The sequence below is a fragment of the Phasianus colchicus genome, chromosome 9 (assembly GCF_987193195.1).
Source record: "Phasianus colchicus chromosome 9, bPhaCol1.hap1.1, whole genome shotgun sequence".
Lineage (NCBI taxonomy): Eukaryota > Metazoa > Chordata > Aves > Galliformes > Phasianidae > Phasianus > Phasianus colchicus.
This window is the reverse complement of record NC_143444.1, coordinates 30,620,701-30,644,657: the sequence shown is the minus strand read 5'-3', so window position 1 is coordinate 30,644,657 and position 23,957 is coordinate 30,620,701. Positions and strand designations below refer to the sequence as shown.

General features: G+C 44.4%; 1 protein-coding gene across 3 annotated transcripts in view; it reads right to left on the bottom strand.

Moving 5' to 3' along the window:
- Nucleotides 1-23,957, bottom strand: part of ROR1 (ROR family WNT receptor 1) — a 135,350-nt gene that overhangs the window by 71,430 nt on the left and 39,963 nt on the right. Inside the window, exon 1 of one of the 3 annotated variants that reach the window (XM_090146813.1) lies at nucleotides 9,132-9,177. The exons of the other annotated variants lie outside the window; for them this stretch is intronic. The gene's annotated coding sequence lies outside the window, so the exon portion shown is untranslated. Of the gene's footprint in view, nucleotides 1-9,131; nucleotides 9,178-23,957 lie in introns of those variants that run through there. 3 annotated transcript variants of the gene reach the window in all.

Genomic DNA, 23,957 nt, shown 5'->3' with positions numbered 1-23,957 from the left:
ATGGGTTTAGATAGTCCATAGTTTGCCTCCCCGCATCTGTCACGACTGTTTTTTGCTGGCTGAGGAGCTCATCTGCTTTTGAATGGTGATTTTCAGGGTGAAACTACTCTACTTTCAGAAGACAATGTGTGTTTTTTAACTTAAAAACAACAAATCAGCTATCACTGGCACAGGCATTGTATAAATTCTTCACTCCTCACTGCTGGAAAATAAGAGGTTAAATCCCTTTCCATTTTAACAAAAACATATTTTAACTAAATCCAACACTCTTTTATTTAACTTTAAAAGAGAAATGGGCATGCTGTGCTCTAATAAATTTTTCCTTGGCGCTTTCACTTCTCTTTGAATGTTAGAGGGGGAAAAAGAGAGAGAGAGAGAGAGAAGAGAGATTAACCAGTTGGGCTAGGCTGCCTGCCCTTCAAATTGTCAAAAAGCCTGAAAGATATACGAGCTCGTTGTTCTGACAGTACCAGCAATGTAGGTCAGACCCTCAGGGTCTCCGATGCTTTCAGATCAGCCTATCTGTGGATACGAGACACAGGATGTCAGCATCTCATTTAACAGCTTATAAAAAGCCCCAAAATTGCGACACGGTCAGGCAGGGCCTGAAGAACACTTATTTTATTTTGTTTAATCAACAATTGCTAAGTTAGCCTGGCAACATGCATACAGTTAAATCATGCTGAGACTTAAACAGACCGTTCTGAGCGTCTCACTTTCTCTTCTATGCTGGAAAATCACATTATCACCTTTATCTCCCCCCGTCTCCTACCTATGCAGTGCTATTCCCTGCTGCAGTCTGTTACAAGCTGATTTCCCATTAGTGTTGCAGATCCAAGCAACGGGGTTCCCACCATTTTACTTTCATCATTAATCTTCTGGGCTGAATATTTCTGCACTAAGGACTTCATTCCTGACGTTTGCTCTGTATTTTCCATTTCTCAGTTTCACCCACCATTCCCTTGGACTACATTAAAACATTTCCTCTCTTTTCTTGGTTCTTTACTCTCCAACACCGCCCACTTCAAGGCAGCCAGCGCTTCCCACAAAGCTGTGTGCCGTCCTAAACTTGGAGGGGAGAACACGGCATGTGAGCTGACATTGTGGGAGCTGCTAGCAGGGCTGAATTGTAATAATTACAACTGTGCTTTTGATAATGCATTCCCACCCTCTCTGAGCCCTTGCTGTCCCTGAGGCTCAGGGGTAGGTGCTGATCTTGGTTTCTACCTTCTCCATTCAAATACAATCCTGAGGGATTCCAAGCAATTTTGTGAGCTCTCTAAGTGGAAAAAGAGGAAGAGATGCTTCTTGCAGCTAGTTTCCACATAGTTTATATGTAGTTCATACATGCTTCCTTTAGGCGCTTTTATGTCCTCATCACCTACCTCTAATTCAACTCCCAAATTAAGGCCTGACAACTCACCACAAGGCTGCACTTTAATGCCTCTGGGTATTCTGCTATTTGTTTTGGTATGAAAAAACAATAATTATAATAATTGAATTGCTTGGAATCTGAAATTCTGCTGCCCCAGTGGCCAAAGCTACAATAGCTCTTCCTAGAGAGCTGCCCTTGCACTAATAGAAGAGACTCCATCTCAGCATTCAGTGGAGAAGCAAACTCACAGGCGTACGCTGAACTTGTGCTGCTGCAACACAGGGATTCAGAGAGTTAACAGCAACCTGCAGGGGCAACAGGAGCCTTCATTCCTGGATTCTCAAATAATGCACTGCAGCGGACAGGAGCACAAAAAGATCATTCACCTCCACGTTTCTCAACAGGGTCTAATCAAGTGGGACTACCGTGTGGCACATGCTTGCTGAGGGAATTTCGAGGGGGGAGGCAAGAGGAGGGCTGAATCACATTTAATAACTTTGAAACGTGATAGCTGCCTATAGAGTAATGTCATGGTCAGCAACAATGGCATGTCAGGAGCTACTCACAGAATGACTGAATTCATTGTTTGAAACCACGTGAAATGTTATAAATACGTATTAATGCTCCTCGGTAACTTTGAGATTTAAGAAGTTTCTGTTCAACTCAGCAGAGTGATAATTTTGAAATATTTATCCTATAATCAAATCTGAAGGAAGTTAGAATTTTACCTGGAAATCTCTTGCTCACAATCCAATTTTAGTACCGCTCCTAAAAAGCCGAGCTGACAAATGAGATTTGAGGTTTCCAGGCTAAGCACAGTAATCTGGTGCACTCACTTCAGAGCTTTGCTTTTATGGCTGAACTTGGCGAGCCAGCTGGAGCTCTCCTCCTGCAAAACCTGCAGAGGGATGTATGAAAACAAATCTGGAGCCCACTCGAGCTAACAGCCATCTCAGCCGTCCTGCCTTTATCAAGACTCTGCATTTCTGGCTACGCCAAGTGTCAAGGAAAACAAATCTATACCGACAAACTCCCTCTAAATGCAGAGTTTAACAGCAAAAGTAAACTACAACCACTTAGTGTTATCTCAGTTGTGTCATACGGGGCATTTGAAATAATTAGAATGTAACCTGAAAGATCTTAGAAGTAAAATTGTCTAAATCTAGTTCAGCAAAGTTGAATTACTGCATGAGGTCCTTTCAGAAGTCTTTACATCGTTGTCGATTTCAGCCCTACACATGACAGCCTCTCCACACCACAGCTCCTGGCCCGTAACCATTCCCCTACAAGTACAAAAGCCCTTCCAATACGTAACTGCCTCATGGGTTGCATAATGTAGTCCGGAGTGTGCCAAGAAAATGTCTTCAGCCTTCCTGTTACAAGTATGGCAATGATCAACCCAAAGCATGATGTGAAGCTTGCTTATATTTGAAGCAATTTAACATGTTGCAACAAAGGCGTACTTAATGCTGCCCCATTAAGTGAAACTGCAATCTAACAGCAGTACAAACTTGAGGTCTATGGACCCGGTCCTGAAAACTTGATTCACATCAGTAACATTTACCTACATGAGTAATCTCCCTGAGGTAAAGATAATGGATGAAAGGGGAAAACAGAGAAGCTGGTTACAAAACTTGGCTTCCACAGCGCAGTTCGGCAGTCAGGTTCTTTCTTTAAAATGGCCCAAAGTCAGCCCTCATCTTAACAGCGATGGGAGCATTTCTCATCCACCTCCATCTGCTCCCATGCTTCCAGCGGCTGCTGTAGGACACCAAAACAGAGCTAACCAAGTTCTGACATTGATCTCCCCCAGCAGACCAGCTGCTGCCAAAGGGTCTTGGTTGGTCAGTGTCAGAGAGCTGGAGGAACCCCAAGCACTTCCAACCAACCGCTGCTGTACAGCCAAAGGACAACGCATACACACGTGTACCTTCACAGACATCAGATCCACAAAGAATGGTTTCATTTCACGAGGATGGCTCCAGTGGTATCAGGGTAAGGATCTGCTCGGTTGTGAACTTAATTGGTTTGTGCATAGTCTGACTGCTACTCACTGCTTTTTATTTTATAGCGCGCATTAAAATCGCATAAATCTAGTTTACAAAACCAGTGACAAATGCAACACTGCAATACAATAGCACAGATAAAAACTTCATAATAATAGATCGCAGACCACAAAAGCCCTACAAATAACAATTTCCTTTATTTACATGTCAACAGATTTGCTATTCCCTGATGATCGAGATAAACAACTACGCATCCTTCAGAAACAAACAGGCACACGAGATGGAAAGCAAACCAAACCACAACCGACGCCGTACGCCAAAGCAAGCTGTGCAGGTGCTCCCAGCAGTGCCAGAACAGGTAACACGAGGCAGCTCAGCACTACCACATACCTGCTTCAAAGCAAGCTGATTATCACTGTGTGTGCCATGCAAACTCAACCCCAGCTGCACGGAAATCTTCTGAAATCACCTGCTTTCTTCTTACAGGCAGTGGAGAACTGTCACTCACGTTGTGCAACACTAAAATAAGCTGCAGAGCCATCATTACAAAAGCTATGAAGATTCACAGCTAAAGCATCACCACAGTCCCTGTTTTATTTTGTAAAGAGACTTGTTTTAAAGAGCTAAACATCTCTTTGTAGATATAAAAGCTATTTTGGGGGCAGGGGAAACATAAAAAGCACAGCTGACAGCTATCCGAGTTGAAGTCTACCTCTGTACTTCAGGCATCTGACCTATTCACTCAGTAATAGGTTAATCAATCTTATATTATCTCCCATAATAGCGATTCATTACGGCACAGCCTTATCTTTGTATCAAAGTCAAGAAGAAAGGCAGACACACATAGGAGGAAATACTTTCCTCCTCTCTGATACGCTGCGCATAGTTTGAATACCAGCACTGATACAAGGCTGGACACTCACGAGCCCCGTGTGCACTTCATCACTCATTTCCCTCACTAAGAGTAACATGGCACAACTCACAGCGCTTCTCTTCCTCCCAGAGGATGAGAAGGAAGCCTGCAGCTGCCCTGGGGGCTCTGCCAGCTCCATCTCCACAGCCCGCTGCCTGCTAATGGAGGCCGCGCAGCACTCAGCTCACAGCTGGGACACACTCAGCACCTTGTGCCTGCGGCACAGGGCAGGAAACCACATCACCTCAGGCCACAAAGCCACGATGGCCGCTCCATCTCCGCCATACTCAGCACCTTCAGCAACAAAACCCTGCTGCACACCCGGCACTGTCGGGTTCTACCTCACAACGACCCACATCAGGCTCCAAGAAATGGTTTATTTCTAACCTCACCCTTCTGAAACACTGCATTTCATTACAGTGTTTAAAAGGAACGAGGTCATCGTTGGCACAGCAGTTTCCATACATGAAAACACGGTAATTGATCCGGGTGAAACAAAAGTACATCGACCACTTAGCGTGTTTTATTGCTTTTACTACTGTGTGCACCTGCAGAGTCCAGGAGTGCAGTCCCTCAAGGCCCAGAACACAGATTTATACACCCTTAACACATCCTAAAAGCCAAGGAAATGATGCATTTTTCCTCTCAAACGGATTTGATTTATAAAAATCCTAAGGACCGTTTCACTGTCATTCCTGATATTTATGCAAGAGAAAGGATATGAGACGTAGGTGGCCTGTATTTAAAACAAACAACTGCTCTTTTCAGCTCTGCTGGGAGGAACCGGAGAGGCAGAGTGGTTTGATGCTCGTGGGCTCGAAGAGCACTGCAAGCAGAGCTGCCCTGCGCCCTCCCTGGGAGCATGGTTTGGTAAAATGCAACCAGCGAGCAAAATGGGTGCTAAAGGCAGACAACAGAGCTGTCTGCTTCTGGAAAACATCCACAGAAAATATTTTCAGTTTGCTCTTAAAATTCAATGCACGCTGTTTTATAGATGCAAGCAAGTAATCCGTCCCATGCACAAGATAAATGCACCAAAGTGAGCAGATGACTGCATTCTGCGGGTGCAAACTCGCAGCAAACTCATTTCAGCCCGCAGGATTGCTGGAAGTCACAGAAGGAACTGGGGACATACAAATGCATGCCGACCATGTGAAAAGTCTGCGTCATTGTAAAATTTGCTTCACTCCTTTCAGTAGGAGCACTTACAATTGCAACTATTTTGCATCATCAAGATGTCAAAAATCTTGCTTATATTACAGAGCTGAGAATTACTGAAGTAGAACACAAACACCAAAACTGCTCTTTCAGTTCTTTCTCAACCTTTTCCTTCCATAGACATGAAAACTTTCCGCTCTCCCCAGAGACCTCATGCAAGTGTCAGCTTCAGCCATTGCTGTTTTACAAGACTATAAAGTTAGCAGCCTCTAACATCCAATTAGCAGTTCTCTATATAAAGCAAAACCAGTTCCATACTATTGTATTTGCAGTAACCTGAAGTTAACTGCATCTCTTCTCTCCTTGTCTCAATGCTAGCTTAAGACTCTTTTTCCTCAGAAAATTGAAAAGGGAAGAAAGAATGATTAAAACTCCTAACAATTTGTAGGAAATGAAATTTTATAGACCTTACAGAAAAAAGGTTTAGATATTCACAGCTGGTCTAACTTGGTTTGGTTAGAAGCTATGCTTCTAGTTAAGACATTTGACCGTTACCTTGCTAAAAAATCAGGGCTTTTCTAAGCATCTCCGAAAGATTTGCACAGTTTTTTGTCTTGCAGTCTCTTTTTCAGCGTTGCTTCACGCTGAAACACTTTATTTTGAGGATCCCCAGAAAACTCCTGGCTACTGTCAAAGCACATTAAGAGACAACTCCCAGTCTCACAGGCTTATAGCTCAAGGGACAGAAAAACAGAAAAAGGGAATAAAACATCATCATCCATCTTGCAGATGTACCAGAGGCACAGGAAAACAAAGCATTTATGTCACACAATGCATATCACTGCTCATTTAACAGACAGGCCTTTACAGCTGCAGTCTGGCACTCAACTCGCAGTGCCAGCTGGACATGCAGATGCTTCTCCTCACCACTGAGACACACTGATTGCTTCTTCTCACCTGGGCTGGGCAGAGGGCCCCAAGCACAAACCAGCAGGACACCCACAGGGCCATGGCCAGCAGCAGCCCAGCCAGCTGGCAGCAGGAAGCAGACACTCCCTGGGACCTGTGAGGCCACATCTGGAGTCCAGCTTGGACTCTCCCACACCTTTCCAGTGATGGAGAAGAGCAACAAAGAGCTGAGCAGCAGGGTGCTGCGAGGGCTGAGGCTCAGGGAGGCTGGAGCATCTCCACCTTTGGGCATTTCCAACACCGGATTGGAGAAGGCCCTGGTGATCCATGGCTGCCTGCAGGCTTGCTCTGAACAAGCCAGTCTCCAAGGCTCCTGCCCAGTACCTTCTTATAGGGTTTCTAAATTCTGCACATTATGCTGGCATGCTCTCACGGGATCAGCAAGGTGTGAGAGGCAGGTCAGGGAGCAGCACAGCCCTCCTGCTGTCCCTTGTCACTGTTCCTCTAATGCTTACACAAAGTGGCAGTCAGGATTACAGTTGGTTAAAGGCAAGTTCCTACAGATGCTGCTCATTACAAAAGGCTTTCACTGGGTGAAAAAGTCTTATCCCCATCCCACGTATCTCTTCCAGAAGTGCTGCTTTCTTTAGATGAATACACGCCCCAAAAGCCATCAGTGAGAAATGCTCTGGCAGTGTGAGCACAGAGAGCTGCAGAGCTGGGATCCCACCCGGCTTTCAGCAGGAACAGCTGGCCAGAACTTCTCTGTGCGCGGTTCATCAGGAGGGGAAAGCAATCCATCCACCTCGCCCCAAATTTCCTTCTCCAGCACACGCGACTCCGTCGGGCTGGCTGTCACATCACATCATGTCATCAAGGTTATGACATCGCATGACTGAAACAACCCAGAGCAACTGATGTCAGACAGATTGCATCTGACACCCAGCGAAGATTTCAGCCCGTGCGTTTGCTGTCCAGAACCCTTTGTGCCTAATTGCTGTAACACCAGATCAGCAAAATGCTGTGAGCAGGTTACCTGGCTGCTGCTCCCTGAATCAGCAGCTTGGGCAGGGAAGTTTCTTCCCTTCACAGTCAGCAAGCTGCAAGCTGGCACATCCAGCTCCAGCAGTAAAGCGGGCCAAAGCCCACTGATGCAGCTGCTTAGGCTTAAACTGGACCCAGGTTTTATCTCCAGCACCCCTGTATGACATGAAATGAACTGTCCTCAGGAAAACACCCGCTCTGTATACACTGAAAAGTACACTTGGCTCTTATCAACCACAGACAGGTAAAAATACAGTGTACGATAAGCCCTCTATTTCACCCAAGAGCAAAACAACAGCCAGTTGTTTCAACTAAGAACACGTTCAGTACTACGTTTAAGAGTCAGACTATGTGACTTATTTACAAAAAACAATTTAAAATTAATCATTCTAGTAAAATATTCAATTCTGAAAAGTTTCAGGAAGGAAATACTGTCACTTACTCAACACAGACATCTCTCATCTCTCTTCCATCACTAAATGGAGTTTCCCAAACAGGCATAAGCCCACAGCCCACCTGTCTCCTATGGACTCTGAAGAGTGGGGAGGAGGGGTGTTGTAGGTAGAGACCCATTTGTCCCATCAGCAATAGAGTATGGCTCTGTAGTTTCAAGAGTAAAGATATAAAAGAAGCATCCACTGGGTTTAATCAAGGAAAAAAGTAACCTGATTGAAAGCAGAGGAAGAAATGGGAACTTCATAATAAAGAAGAAATAAAATCAGTTTAATTGAAAGAGAACTACTCCCCTGGTTTTGTCCAGGACAAGAGCACTCACCAGGCATCCCCACTGGGACATGTCCCACTATGGGTTTTAGACCCTCCACTCTCCAAATAACGTGTAGATAGGGGTGATCACACAGCACTGACCCTTGTTAGCAGAGATGAGAACTGATCTCTTGCAGCCTGCTGGACTTTTGCACAAGACTAAAAGTAACGCTGATCTAATCTCACATCTTGCATGTATGTGCTTCCAGGATCCTCTGTCTTCTAACCTGGCACATGTTTGACTCAAGTAACAATGTCATTGTCCCATGACAAACTTTGGTTAAGGAGAACTAGGGGTGACAAAAAAATGAAGATATTTTACTGGTTTATAAGATTTGTAAGATGAAATTTGTGCAGTTTCAAGTATCGGTCACTGTGAAGAATGAGGAACAACTCTTTTTTTTTTTTTTTTTTTGCTTTAAGAAATAAAACAGAATTCACTTCAGAAACTGACCATAGGATGACAGATATCAAAAAGATTTCTGCATATCCCAAAAAGCTTCTGGCAGTATCTGCTTCAATCCAATAAAGAGCCCAATTCCCACGTTTCTGCCCTTCTTTAAGCGTGGAAAACCTGCAAAGCTTGTTAGCAAGGCCTCTTTGAAAAGAAGATAGGTGCTGTAACAATGAGTGTTATTTTGTAGATCAGCTCCAACAAGCACAGTTTCCTTGAAATGAAGACTTGGTTGAAAGAAGCACGTTATAATGTTTCAGATTCTTTGAAAGTAAGATTAAACATAAATCTCGAATAAACACTGGGAACCTTACCCTCAAGGAAATGACGACTGCAAACACATGCTAAAAAACATCACAAGCAAAATCAACACTAGTCAGCTAGAAAACACTGCACTTAATTCTCCAGTTTGAGACTCAAAAATAAAACCAAAAAAATAACCTCTTTGGCTGCATGAACAAACGTTGGCAAAATAAGCAGTGACAGAGAAATAACATAGAATTATACCATCCCAGGCTGGATGTGGCTCTGGGCAGCCTGGTCTGCTGGTTGGTGACCCTGCACATAGCAGAGGGTTGGAACTGGATGAGCATTGCGGTGCTTTTCACCCAGGCCATTCCATGATTCTATGATTCCTGCCCACCACTGATGAGGAGCTGTCTCTGCCATTGGCCCCATCCAACCCAAACCGTTCTGTGACAACGCGATGCCATCCAAAGCCCTCAGCCACACCAGATAACGTCCTGCTGCTTCACAGCTAGAAAAACAACCCACCAAAGCTAGGGGTTAATTCCCAGCAGAAGGCTGCGCAGGCAGTGAGAAAGAGACCACATTTCTCACCATTTGTGCCGTTCTCAGTAATTGAAGCTAAATGTCAATAAAAGCCCTCTTTTGGACTACTTCAACACTGCCATCTCCAAAGGGAGCTGCATTACTTCCTCACCTTTTCCTGACGTTACATACGTGCCCAAGTGGACTCCATGTGGCCTCCCAGCTACACCCAGCCAGGCTACACAGCACGGCCTCCCCTTGGGGAGCTTTCAGATCTAAACCCAAAACGTGAACAAGAGCAGCATTATCACTGGTTTACAACGTAGGAGGGGAAAGCTGATTTACAGCCAGACATAAATCTGCGCGGATGCAAAATAATCAACCCAGATTTCTTGGTTTGAACATGTTTTGTTTTGCTTTTTTCTTTTTCTTTTTTTTTTTTTTTAAGCAGAAACACGTGCTGATTTATGACACAAGTTTTTGCAGGTTCTTGCTGACCTTAATGAATTGTTTATGTAAAAACAAAAGCTTCATACCAGTCTGAATCCTCTTTAGATGGCTTCGGGGAAACAGCAATTACTTCATTCAAAATGACCTTTAATTTCAAATTCTTGCCGAACACAACTGAAAACTTCAAGCAGAAAGATGGTAAGATGGTTCGATTTTTTCTAATGAAATTCATTGACTCAAAGTGAATCTTTACCCAACATTTTGTTTTGACAGTGGTTTAAGTGTTCATTTTCCATTTGTCCCACACCAAACGCCCTATTTCTCTGAACATCTACCATGGGCCAATGCTCAGCCCCACTTTTTGCTCAGAGAAAAAAAACATGACTGATTCGAGTTCACATCCAAACTTTGGACTCCACAAGTGATTTGTCATGGCAGCACACTGTGTGTCCCTGCTGGCTGGGGCTGAGCAGTGGAGGAGTGGATGTGATGGAAAGAAGCAACGCAGAAGGAACAGAAGGAATGCAGGTAAAGGTGCAGCAGTGATAAAGCTGAAGGCTGGAAAAGGCAACTTTCTCCATGGATAACTGCAATGAAACAAGAGCCATTTGGAGAGGAGCACTTCTGAGAGCCCGTGCTTGGTTTGATCAATCACAAACCTCAGCAGCAGGGCAATCCTGGGACTCACTGGATGGTTTGGTGTGCAGAACACCTGGGCTGAGCCACCCAGCACAGCCCTGGAAATTCTGCTTGGAGTCACTGGAGCAAGCTGCTCCTCTTGTAGGAACCTGAATTTTTATACCAAAAGAAACAGTTCCCCAGTGGCTGGTAGGCGTATAGTAATAAGGCCTAATAAGAAGAAAAATGAAAGTAATAGAGTGTATCTGCTCTACCACAAGCCCTATTATAAGCCATTTGTTCACATACAACCAAAATGCGGAAGAATAACGTGGTCAAATGCACTATGATGGTAGAATTCATCTAGGAGTTGTATTCTGTCCGTTACATTTAGTTCAGTGAGGTTCATTCATAACTCAGCTGCCGAAATCTCCATTAGATGTTATGGAGATAACAGGGATACAACAAGATGAAGTGCAGAGGGCAGCTGGGACCACTCCAGGTCCCTGCCAGGAACAGCAATGGGATTTTAAAGCACATATTCCTGAGAAGGTCTGCACAGCAGCTCGGAAAAGGGAGCCTTGATCTGCAAAAGATGTCATGGGGATTTCTAGCCCCATACCTGCACTTCAGGGCTCGGGAGAGGAGCAGGATTTCTTTCTATTTAGTCTGTGCAGGAAATGATAAAAACCAGACGTGGCAACCTTTTAGTTAAGAGTGGACTTCTCCATTTAAAAAGGGGCAGCTGCAGGCTTCGCAGCCAGCCACCCTGTGTGCCCAGACACCACAGCTCCATACGTCTGCACACAGCATTTACCTGTGATTTCTGATGCAATGGGAGGGAATTCCAGTCTCTTTTTGACATGAGAGAGTGTACAAGTTGTTTTCTTCTGCACAGGATGGGCTCTTCCGAAGGAAAATCAGAGGCTTTTGCCAACCACTCAACTTCTGGGGTTCAGCAGTGGCTAAGGACTTGCACACTTCTTAATATTTATTTGTACCACAGACAATAAAGTACCTTCTTATTTGTGGAAGCCCATTAAAAATAAACAGTCTGAGATAACTTGGCTTTTCAAGCCATCTTGTACTTCTGGTTTATTATTGTCCCCTTCCCAGCTCTTATCCAAACAGCCCTGACAGCTTGTTTATTGGGAGGTATGCAGAGATCTACCTACACACAGTGTGTGATGGCAGAATCACAGAAAATCACCAACTACAGCCCAAATTTACAAACAGTAATACAAAACATTCGATCACAAAAGCAGCTGCTTAATCTGTGGCCAATACTGTAAAACACTATCTAGTGCACACATGTCCAACCCACTCATTTTATGCTTTTGTGCCACTCTTTTTTTTAAAGCTTTGATTAAAAAATATAAGTTTTGTTACTTATATGCATTAACTATGCTATGTATTTTATATGTAGCCCAAGAGAATTCCTCTCCACTCAACGCATCCCAGATGAGCCAGAAGATGATGGACAGCCATGGACACCCATGCAGTCTGGTGGCTCAGTGCCAATCAGTTGGAATTTCCACTTGAACGTCACAGGTAGCATCTTTCAATTTGATATAACGCACGTATCAGGCAATATAAAATCCACCCACAGAAAACCTCTGCCTGTGAGGTTTTTAGATAGAACTCATGATCATTTCTCCTGAAATTCCATTAACGCAGCCACACAAATATTCATACTTGCAGTGAAGTTATCCCATAAGTTGTAGGCATGCTTATATATATCTGTACGTATTTGCCTAACAAAGCACATATATTGTTCTGTAGGTGAATTCGTTTTGTAAAGTTTGATTCTGGGGCCATGTTTAGTCTTGAGCAAACAGGCACATGTTTTTCCATGCAGCTCTAAAAGCACACCGTGCAGCAGCTTAGCTTTCTCAAGCACCACTCCATTAACACCCTCATCATTTACCCAGAACAATCCCTGGGGAAGATGAAAGGTAGCTGAGCTTGCAGACCTCCTCAGCAAGATGCCATGTGTGCATGGAACTGTTTAAGGAAGACAGGGAATTAAAGCAGCCCCAACCTGACTTTGGATGTCCCGTCTGCCATCGGAGGAGCTCGGACAGCTGCTGAACAGCTCTGCACCAGACTCAGCTGCTCCTTCCCAGAAGATGACTGTGCCACCTACCATGCAGCAGTTATCACTCAGGGACAGCTCGCTTGGCTGCCTGCCTTTAACAACACGGCTAAAATACACTTGTAAACACAGAGCAAGAGCCTCGATTGCTGAAGTCTCTCAATACGACTGCAATTCAGTCTACAGAGTTTACATGGATGTCACGGCTATTAAAAAGCAGTAATTAAGATGGCTTTTTTAAAAAAGACAATTTAGGGGCTTATAAGAACTATGTATAAAGTGGTGCTTTTCAATTGAGATCGTGAAAGGTTTTACAGCTAAGTAGTACAATAGCAAGCTCATGCTGCCATGCTGAAATTTTGTACTGAACTCCCATTAAAATACTGTGTTAGAGCATTGCCACAGGACCCCAGGAAAATCAGGAAGTCGGAGAATTTTTACTCAGGACTAAAACTGTTTTGCCTTTGTTTTGTGCTTCTTTCCCAGCACTGAAGAACCTACAGGTCAAACGCTGCCCTGGCTTCAGCCAATCTCCAGCCTTGCAGCAGCAAATCCATGGCGACCTGCGAGGATGCTCTGCTACAGCAGCAGACACAACCTGAAGATAACGGAGTTGAAGGGATGATGCTGCACTGAAACTGAATTCTGTAGTTCCCTGAGTGACCAGTTTCCTTTTACAGGGCTATGGTGGCTTTCTTGATCTCAAAGAAGCCCAATCATTTATGTATCTTTTAATTGCAAAGTTTGATTAAGCAAACAAAGCTCTGAAGGTGCCCACTGAGCTGGTGCCCAGAGAAGGAGTCTTTCCACCAGCAGTTCAATAGCTTTAAGATGTAGATTTGCACATTAGCTATACCCTTGTTCCATTTGGTACAGAGGTGGAGGATCTCCCACTCAAAACAGATGTTGGCTGTATCAAAGAAGCTCTACTACATCGTCAGAAGGTAGAAAAAAAGGAGGGGGAAGAAGTGATACCATTCACCCCATAGACTCTGAAAAACTCCATAGTACAAACCTGCATTTGGGGACCTTCACAAAGGTAATTGTTGACCTGTAGGTTTCACAGCACTGGAGCAGTTACAAGCTATCGTGCCAACGAGTATTTAGGGAGTCTTAAATGCAGAGACTGTTTGGTTGTTACCACGCATGCAGCTTCCAAGAGCCCCAATTCCTTATTAAATGTTTGCTGAAAAACAGGAATGCAGCACGACTCCCCCAAAAGGAACAAAGTAACTCCATCTGTATTGTTTTCGCTACCCAAGTTATCCAAAAGGCACGGGTCCATACAGTGAGCTCACTGCCTGGAAAACGTCACACTAAAAACAAAACCATTTTTATACAATTCTGAAAAGTTTTGATTTTTTTTTTTTAAAGACAATCTCTCATAAAAACAGGAAAGAATTTCCACTTTTGCTTCACATGTAACACAAGACAGAACTTGAAATAGGAGAGATGAAAGGATGAATTTAGCAGAAAAACTCTAAACAAAAAGAAACTCATGTATTAAGCAGAAAGATGCCATCCTAGCTACTCCTTTCACAACAGAAATGAAAAAAAAAATAGTCTAGATAGATTTGAAAACGTAGACAAAAACTTACTGCTAATAATCACACCGTGCCACCACGCTTGAAGAATAATGGACAGCACATCTCTTTCAGTACAGCATCCCACAGAGCATCCATTGGGCAATACTGGTAACTACTGGGAGCCTCCCCAGCTCCATCTTCACTTCTGCCAACCACAATCAGTAAATCTGCAAGTCTGGCATTAGGAGTTCACCTGCAGGCAGGCACCTTGCAGTGGGTCTCGAAGGATGGACTTAGAAGTCCAAGACAGATCCTTGCCAACAGGATCCTGGGATGGCTGCATTAAATTTAACTGGACTATAAAAATTTATACTTGCCATCCTCTTACACAATAAAGTTTGTCCCAAGCATTCTTGCCTGCTTCTCCCATCCTCTTTTGAGACTTTCTTTTCTAAGATGACAAACAAAGCAATATTTATTCTCTAGCTAATACAGGAAGAATTGTTATTTATCAGGTCAAAGAAGCTATTTGTAGTATGTTCTTTGGCTGGAGTCACTAAGTTTAATGGCTGAAATACCCTTAAACATTGATAAAAAGGAAAAACAACATTCTGTATTGCTAGAGGAATTTCAAAGCATAAAACAAGGCTGTAAAACAACATCACAGGCTCTATTTTAGAAGTGTCTTTCAAAAATGTGACCCCAAACGTTGGCTCTGCTAATCCCTGCCATTAATCAGCTCGTGGCACTGCTCTGCAGCACCAGGATGGAGCTGGGCGGCGTGGGACTGTGTCCTCCATGGGCAGGAGAGGAGGTGATGAGCTTCCTATTCCCAAGCAAAAGCCATACGTAGAGTTTTGCATTTTATGACCACACACCGTCCATGTGAACGCTGCTAGAGAAGCACACAGGCTGTTACCTTAATTTGGATGGTCACAGCAATAACCGCATGGGAAGAAGAGCAGCCTGAGCTCCACCAAGTGCAGCTGCATGCAGCCAGCAGGCTGCCAGCTGAGGGGCAGCTCTCAGGAGCGTTACAACTGATTTGCTGCATTCTGGCATTCTCCTGTCAGAGCACAACAGGACAGCGCTCACGTATAGTACTGACACTGTATAGCTCCTTAAATGCTAGCAGCTGGCAGAATATAGAGTAACCACTAAGACAGCGCCGGTAAATAAAGGCTGGCAAGCATCTGTCTGATGAAATGAGGCCCTAATCACAGATCACAGGCACTTTCACTTGCCATTTACCTCTGTGGGATGAAAAGCATCCAGTCCTGCAGGAGGACCACCGATCTGGGACAGTTTTGCAGCTCTGAGATGTGCTAAAGAAATAAATTGCACCACGAAGCGCATCTGGAACAAATATCAATCAACGTGTTACAAAAATACGTACTATTCAAGGGGCTCCTGCATCAACCTTTTACATTCTCACTTGGTAGTAGAGTAATATATAGTCTGAAGCAATGTAATAAAAACGTCCAGTCCCAGATACGGTACTTAAGGGTTAAGTGTGCAGCCTGCTGATTGCTTAACCTTCCCTAAAACATATGGCTTTGCACTTAAGGGTAAGCCCGTGGAAAGAAACCCAGTGCCCAGAGTGTGTGTGAAATTCTTGGAGAGGTCACTGCGAGGCAAAATGGATCTAAACACTCCGCCTGCACGCAGCTCTTGCAAGACTTTCCCTGCTCCCCGTGTGCAGGCCTGCTAAACTCCTGCACCCTACGAACATAGTGAGAGCCTGCTTAATAAATTACATCATTCAACCATGAGCAAAGGAACAGTAACAAGACAGCAGCATTCTGACCAATCCTCTTAAAAAAAAAAGGGAGAGCAGAAAGGAACGAAGGAACAAGAATATCAAAACCTGCATTTAGAAAGAAGCTAAACTGAAAATGGAGCGAAAAACCTTTAGGAAAGTCTGAATGAAGTTACTGGAAAGGTATGGGAAAGCATTTAATGTTTCTTTCTTGAATAGGAAGCAGCAGAGTGCTTCACCAACAGCACTGCTGCTATCTCCAGCATGTCTCTGCACAAACTCCTGAGAAATCAGGTACCACTACATGGGTAAGCATTTGTTTATATGGCAAAATAGAATTTCAGGTGATAAACAGTAAGGGGAGACAATGTGTACTAAATACCTTTCTTAGAAGAAGGAAAAAACAGATAACTGAGCTGTTTAAGCTACAAATCTCTAACTCCCTAGCAATAGTAATTTATAATAAACACTGCCATTAACAGCTAGCTTTTGTAGATGATATCTCAGGTATCAAAGCATAAAACATCCAGATATCACACAGAGAATTAGGAAAACAGTTCTGGTTAGCCAAAGTGGAACCACATATTCTCAAACACTGACAGCAAGTTAGCAGTCTTTTCTACTGTCATCTTTTTGTAACAAATTTCAAAGCAGAGAGTAGAATTTTCAGTGCTCACCTCTGATTATTCAAATGGGACTTGAGAAGGTAAAGGTCAATACAATGCTGCAGGAGGTAACTCCCTAGGTAATATAAGATGATGCATGTGTGAGTAAGAAGTAATAGAAATTCTGTCTTTGTAGAAAGTAAGAAATGGGCGATCACATTATTATAATGTGTAATTCATATTCTTGCCTTTTTTTGAATACCTTTAATACCATGCCAATAACAAGTGCTAGATTCTATAGTAGGGTAAAATAACACAGGTAAGGAAGATAGGCAAAGCAGTTCTATTGCTGGGACTGGCATCACTATGAAATGAAGTGTGATCACATCCCTGGCAACCCAGCACGTACCTGCCAGCTGCATTAATGCCATCACAACATCATCTCCCAAAGTCATTCAGCTCCAGGTTTATCACAAATGCAAAGTGCTCCTCTTCCTGCTACGCCACAGCACAGTGAATGTTTTGACGCAGAAGTCAGACTTGTGGATCAGTGCAAATTACCTTCCTACACTCCATGTAGTCACTAACTGGTCTCTTGGAAGGGTAACGCGTGCCTTCAAACCAAAATGAACTTAAAATGCTATCTCAGTACGAGTCAGGTTTGAAAGGATAACATGAAGGCCACTTGCCCCAGAGTGCTAAAAGCAGAAGAGTTTGGCTCCTGCTGTCTCACATTCCTCTGTGCTGCTCTCCACACTAGATGATGTGGTGACAGACACGAAGGGATGAAATCACATCGCTATCTCTTTAAAATTGCCAAAAAAGTGATTTCTCACCATATGGGATCTGTAACAGCCCTGAAGCGTTTCAGCCCTCTTGCATTTGATTGCTTTTTCCCTTCCTCGGTGTGACACAGTCACCACCCCAAATCCACCACCTCAGCAGTTTCACAGTGATACTCATCCAAACGAGTTTTATCTACTCTGACATGTAAATTAAAAGCTACGTTAATAACACCACATATCTAGATGATATAAAAAACAGATGTATACATAAGCTTGTTTAATGTTAGTACTGGCAAAGCCTGACACAAAAATCATGTCTGGAAGCCTTATCTGAAAACGACTGTCCCAGCAGCACGATGCTGGGCTCTGGCATTACCAGCCCAGGCTGCGATGTCTTCTAAGCAAAGCACAGCCTTGAACAGCCTCTTCACAAAGCTCCTTTCCCTTTTTTTCCTCCTTGAAGAGATCTTCACTGTCCTATAGCAGTGTCCTTCACACACCTTGTGAGCTTAATACCAAAAAATTGCTTTATACTCAATAGCAAACCCTATTTTGCCATTTTCTGTGTCTTAATCTCCTCTGATGCTTTAACTACAATGTATTTCTCTTTGCAGAGAAGTAAATTATACCAACTGACTTTCTTCTACTGGAGAAATCTAGAACAGCACCAGGTCATCCACAGGGCTCTTGCCCTTCAAAGTCACCTTGGCACAAGCAGCATTTCTTTTGGCTTACATCCATAATGCTGACTCAGTGCATCAGAACAACTCGTTGCCCTTAGTTCTTCATCAAAGACATCTATTGCAGAAGAAAATGCAAAAGGATCTGTTTCCACAGTCTAGCTGTCTCCTTAACAGCAGTGCAGTAGGACTGCATTCATACAACTGTATTCATGGAGGCTTGCAACATAATGGAGGACTTATTCCAAAACAAAGCACATTTTTCACCAAGAGTAGCACCTAGTGATTCTACTTATTGCAAACCCCGTAAACTTCTCATTTCTTGCATTACATCAGAATGACTTTCTCTAAGCCTGTCATGCAAAAATCTGATACCCACTTCATCACAAGTGAGTTTACCAAAGGTTAGCTCTCCACTGAATTGGTAATACTGGAAAATTGGAAAGAAAAAAAAAAAAAAGAAAGAAAGAAAAACGGGTTAAAGGACAGGGCAGCAATGAAAATGTGGTCCTCATCAATATTAACTGGCAAGTTAAATTTTTGAGGTCAGCAGTACTACCATTACACATACATTTATATTCGTGATTTGCTGAACTGGAGTGTTTGTATTTTTCTTCTTGGTAGTTAGTCAATCACTACAAACTGGCTTTGAAGAAGACCTATTTGCCTACGTGTCTCCTATTTTTCCAAACCTAAGTTGTCTGAATTTCACTAGTCAGAAAACTAAAATACACTCCGTTTCTCTCCTTCACTTTTTCTGGATTCACAGACCAGACCTCTCCTAATGCAAAGCCACTATTTATTACTGTCCTGAAACACACACATTCAGGCATTCCCTAATTGTGAAGGACAAACACACCAGTGATTAAGACTAGAAGAGGAAAATGAGGAGTCGTTGGAGGTTTTCTTAACGTATGTGTTCAGTTAGTCATCTTTTCCTGCTACTTATTTTTCATGGCAAGCTCTGAATTTTCACCTGGGGTTCATCAAAGACGTGTTCAGTTTTGTGTGTACAAAGTGGAAGAGAAGATGATGAGGTTATTCTGCTAACTGCACATGCTCCGGAGGTAGCTCCTGGGGTGGTCTGTTTAGGTCCAAAAAATTTCTTGAAGGAATAACAGCATCATTAAAACTACCCTGAACTGGCTCCTCCCTTGCAGAGTCTGATCACAAAAGCTACAGCTGCGATGGGAAGGGATGAATTTCTCACCAGGTCAAGGCTGAGGCACGCTGGCTTAGGCAGCACCTGAAGGAAGTCTGTACTGCAGCTTTCCCATGCTGTGCTTATTCTCAGGGTAAACAGAAGACTTCAGTCTCCACGCTGTCAATCTAGCACCTTTAACGAGCAAGAAGTTCATTTTATTAAAGGAGGAAAAACGTAGATTTCCATCACTCCTTATAAAAGGGCTAGAAAATGTCAAACATGTAGGTAAAAGTAATATTTCAAGAACGGCTCAAGCCTAAACTCCCTTTCCCCTCGCACCTGCATGGTGATGAACATGTGCTGTATGTCTCTGTACTGGCTCAGTACTCAACATTTGAACTGGACCTACTCCAGCTTTTGAATAAATATCTCTTTTGGGGGAGAGGGAATTACATTCCTCAGTCAAAATACAGTTTTTCTTCTCTTAAATTTTGAAAGAAAAAATGTGTACTTGTGAAACATTAGGAACCAGTCATGAGAAGAACTGAAATGCTGTCTAGCTCCAGGCTCGGCAGAGAGCCCTGCTGCTCCAGCAGCACATCCATGACCTGCAGCCCGGCCCCACGCCCAACTGAGCCCAGGGGGCCCGCAGGAGCAACACCATTCCTGGGTTGTTCTTTCTAAGGACAATTTATTTACATTGGGGGCAGATTTGGGGAACCACATGAGGCACTTTCGGAGGGATGCAACAGTCCATTTAGGATCAAGATGGCAACACCATCAAGTTCCAGTCCCCTGCCACAGGCAGGGCCACCAACCTCCACATTTCATAGCAGCGTAGGCTGCCCAGGGCCCCATCCAACCTGGCCTTGATCACCTCCAGGGATGGACGGGGCATCCACAGCCTCTCTGGGCAGCTGTTCCAGCACCTCATCACTCCCTGTGAAGAACTTCCTCCTGACATCCAATCTAAACTTTCCTTCCTTCAGCTTAAAACCACCCTCACTTGTCCTATCAGTATCTACCCTTGTAAAAAGTTGATTCCCCTTCCAAATAAGATGCTTCAGTAACACTTGTACTGATGGCTCTTTAAGCAAGGTCACACAGTAATAACGTATAACGTAATAATGTAATAATATATCTAATGTATAACAGAACAATGTGATAATGCATTAATTACGAGACATCGTGCCATCTCATCCTTTGTGCCACGTGCAGGAGTGCAGACTGAGTAACCCATAGTGTGACCTACAGACAGCTGCCTCCTACCTGCGCTCACGTTGGGTCAGCAGGACGTCAGCCCCAGGGTAAGCACCATTCACAGGGTGTTCTCAGTGCAATCAAACCCCAGTTCCAAACTGCTTCGTGCTTCCAAGAAAAAAACACCGCTCTGAGTTCCGGTGGCTGATCAGCTCTGCAGCACAGCAGCTCCCACCAGCCTGAAGCGCTCAGGGTCAGCAGCACCACAGCATGGGCTGCTCCACCAGCTGGGTTTGTGCACGTACAAGCAGTGGTAGGATTGGGTTGGGGATAACAAGAGCAACTTTACATTTTAAAGAACTCTTTGGAACCCACACTGTAGGTATGTGCTATAAACAACCCGTGGAATTAACATATCGGAGAACAAAGAGACCTGTGAAAAAGCATAATGAAGGAAGCTGAACAGAAAAGAAGAAAGGAACAGATGTCAGATTGTACTTGAAGCAAAGTTACCAGTTTATTTTCCCACTGATTTCAATATCTGAAGTATACGTTTTTGCCAAGGCAAACAGGTGATTAAAATATATTAAAAAAAACAGCAAGCAAAGGGCTACCCTTGTATTTGCTCTACATTTGTAAGCCTTTCCAAAAGTTATAGCACATCCATAGCGTAGCAATAATAATATTAATTTTAGAAAGACCGACTGTCTAATTGCAATTAACTGTGGCCTTACAAAAGGGAAGAGGCACTCTCTGGAGCGTTCATAAGCCTCATTTATCCTGCAAGGACAGCGAGATGAACCTGGCATGAAATATTAAGATCACAATTGCTATTGGCAAGCCATCTGACGGGAAGCTGTTAGCTTGAAAGAGCAAGGATTATACAAAAGAGCAAAGAGTAAAAACACAGCAGTGAATCAGCTCCACAGAATGCCCTTTCATTGCAGAGCATCGGGAGCAGCCGGATGGGCAGGATGCTGAATGCTGGGGTTGCCAGGAGGTGCCAGGCTGGGGACAGGAGCCACTGGGGCTCCCCAAGATGGGAGGGTGAGCAGGAGCAGCCTCCTTTTATTGCAGGCACGCTGCGCTGCTTATGAGCTGAACTGGTGCCATCTTCAGCTAATTAAGGTTCCTGCCCCAACCGCTCCTGCTGGAAAGCTGCTCCAGCGTCTGCCTCACCGCCGCTCCACTTTGAAACTTAAATTTACTGACGGCCCGTTTAGACAAATTTAATTTTGCGTCAGCATTAATCTCTGCCTCAGTTACGTTCCCTCCCTTCCTGGCATTCATGAAGATAAACCTTCGATTCATACAGAGCTGCCACACCAGCTGTAGTAAGCACTTGGTTGGACTGTGCAGAGCCCACCTGAGTCTCAGCGAGGAGCCCATCCACTTCAGTGACAATGTTCAGAGGCAGAGACCAAAGTGGCACACAGAATCCCCAACGAAGTCTTCGCAGGGTCTTTTGCATCTGCACTGAAGCCTCCTCAGCTCTGCTACTGACACCATCCATCCGATAAACCTGAGGACTTCATCTGTCTTCCCAACTGCCTCCCCACACTGATAATTTCATCGGTACTCTCTGGTCTCTCTTTTGCTTTCTGCACGTTGCAAAATGGAAAAGCACACAATCTTGCACACAAAAACTCCTATTTACCTGCAACAATGAGCAAAGCAGAGGAAAAAGTTTCTCAGGAAACCCAACTGTGAGATATAAAACCTTCTTTCAAAAGGACAGAACTTGGGCTGGACCAAGAATTTCAGTCAAGTAGCACCAACTTATTTGGTGGGCACAAATGGGATTTAGTGCTTAACTATAAGAAGAAGAGAATCAGGACAGACACTCGAGAGAACAGCATGAATGGAACAGAGGGAGCACGCTGGTAAAGCAGAAGGTATGAGATGAGCTGGGGCACAACAGCAGATGAAGGAAAAAAAAAGCCAAATTGTCATTTCGATGCTGGGAAAGGAAATTTGCAACTCTGAGAAGTCTGCCTGGCCATGAAATCACTACACATGCATGCACAGTGCAGGCTCACCAGGGGGTGTCCTGCCCAGCCCCCCCATCCCCATTCTCCTCCCCACAGAGCTGTGATGGAGCTGGCTGGGGGAGGCAGCCATGGACAGGAGATCCACCCCCGAAAAGACACTCCAAGGACGTGTTTGTGTGTTCTGTTGTGCAACACGTTTGTGCAACAACTGCACATAATGTAAGGTCTTTGAGTATGAGTTTATAGCAGTTTGGAGAGCTAGCGGTTTTCCCTGGGTCCCTGAGGTTTGCTTTTCTGGTTTGGGGGATGGTTTTCTGTTTATTTTTTCTTCTCTCCCCTCTTCAGGTGCAGTGCAGAATTTCATCACAAAATGACAGATAATAACAACCACTGTTTGCAATGCACCTTCCAACTGTTCTCTAGGATTCGATCAACAATTTTAATGCACTAAATCTCTTGATCATGCCACATAAGTCAACCTGAGTACGTGTCCAGGGCTCGTTTCCAGTGTGGCACGCTGCAGGAAAGTTCATTAGCCTCAAATCTGCACTGGATTCTGAGGGAGCCAGACGTTCCCTAAGTTGCACCTGAGTCAATTTGTGCTCTAGCATAAGGAAGACGAATGGATCGGCCACTCGCATAGCTGGCAGAAGAAGAAGCTGGTAGAAGAGGCTAAACAGAAATCTTGAATAGTAAAGAGGAACAAAAACACAAAGGAAAAAAATGGGTGATTTGATTGCTACAAAAGCAAGAGTTTAAGAGACAAAACTCACTTCTGTTCAAAAAGGAAAAAATCCTTGGATTTTAACTAAGGCAGGAGTTCTTTAAGACAGGGAGTTTCCACTGCGGAATGCCAAAACTGCACAATCAAAACATCACCCAGAGATGGTTTCATACTGAAACACCACAGAGCCCTGCAGGGCTGCTGACCATTACCCAACACCCCGATGTGCTTTCGTCCCCACGCTCAGCCTTCTCACCCACTCTGCAGCCAGCCAGGGCATCCCAGGAGCTCCAGCATCAGCAGCTGATGCCGAGCCAGAGCTGGCAAAAGCGGCTGAGCCAGACACATTGGAGCCGTGGCTCCCAAGCCTTACAGTCTCCTGGCTTGCCTTCAGCCCACCTGGCAGATTAAAGGGCAGCCCGAAGCCTACAAACATCGCTCGCAGAGCTGGGTCTTGCAGGAAGCCCCAGGCAGCATGCCCGGAGCGAGGGCCCCACTTCTCTCACCGAGAACTTTGCGGGTTTGGCTTCCAACACAGCCCAGAACAAACCCACAGCCTCCTGGTGCCACAGTCCTCCACAAGCAGCAGTCATCTTGCTCCGCACAGCTCAAGCTTTAATCCTTTAAAAACACAAACATGTTAAAGGGGGAAAGTGGAACAAAGCGTTCCTAGTTTTGTGGGTTAGAGTGAGTTTCTCCATTTGCATTTGTACCCCTGTGGCCCTCCCAGAGCCGTGCTCTGCAGTGTGGCTGAAGCACTGCCTGCTGCACTCATTTGCCACAGCCAACACATGCCAGCAAGGTGCTGGACACATTCAGCCAGCAAAGGAACTGCAGCATGGCCCCAACAGGTCTTCCCTCGGCCTGGATGCTGTGTTTGGACAGTTCTGCTGCAGTCCTGGTAGCTCCACCAATACAACTCATTCTCCTAGCTGACGCATGCAGATGGGCTGTGACGTGTTTCCCTTCCCTTCACTGTCCCTTG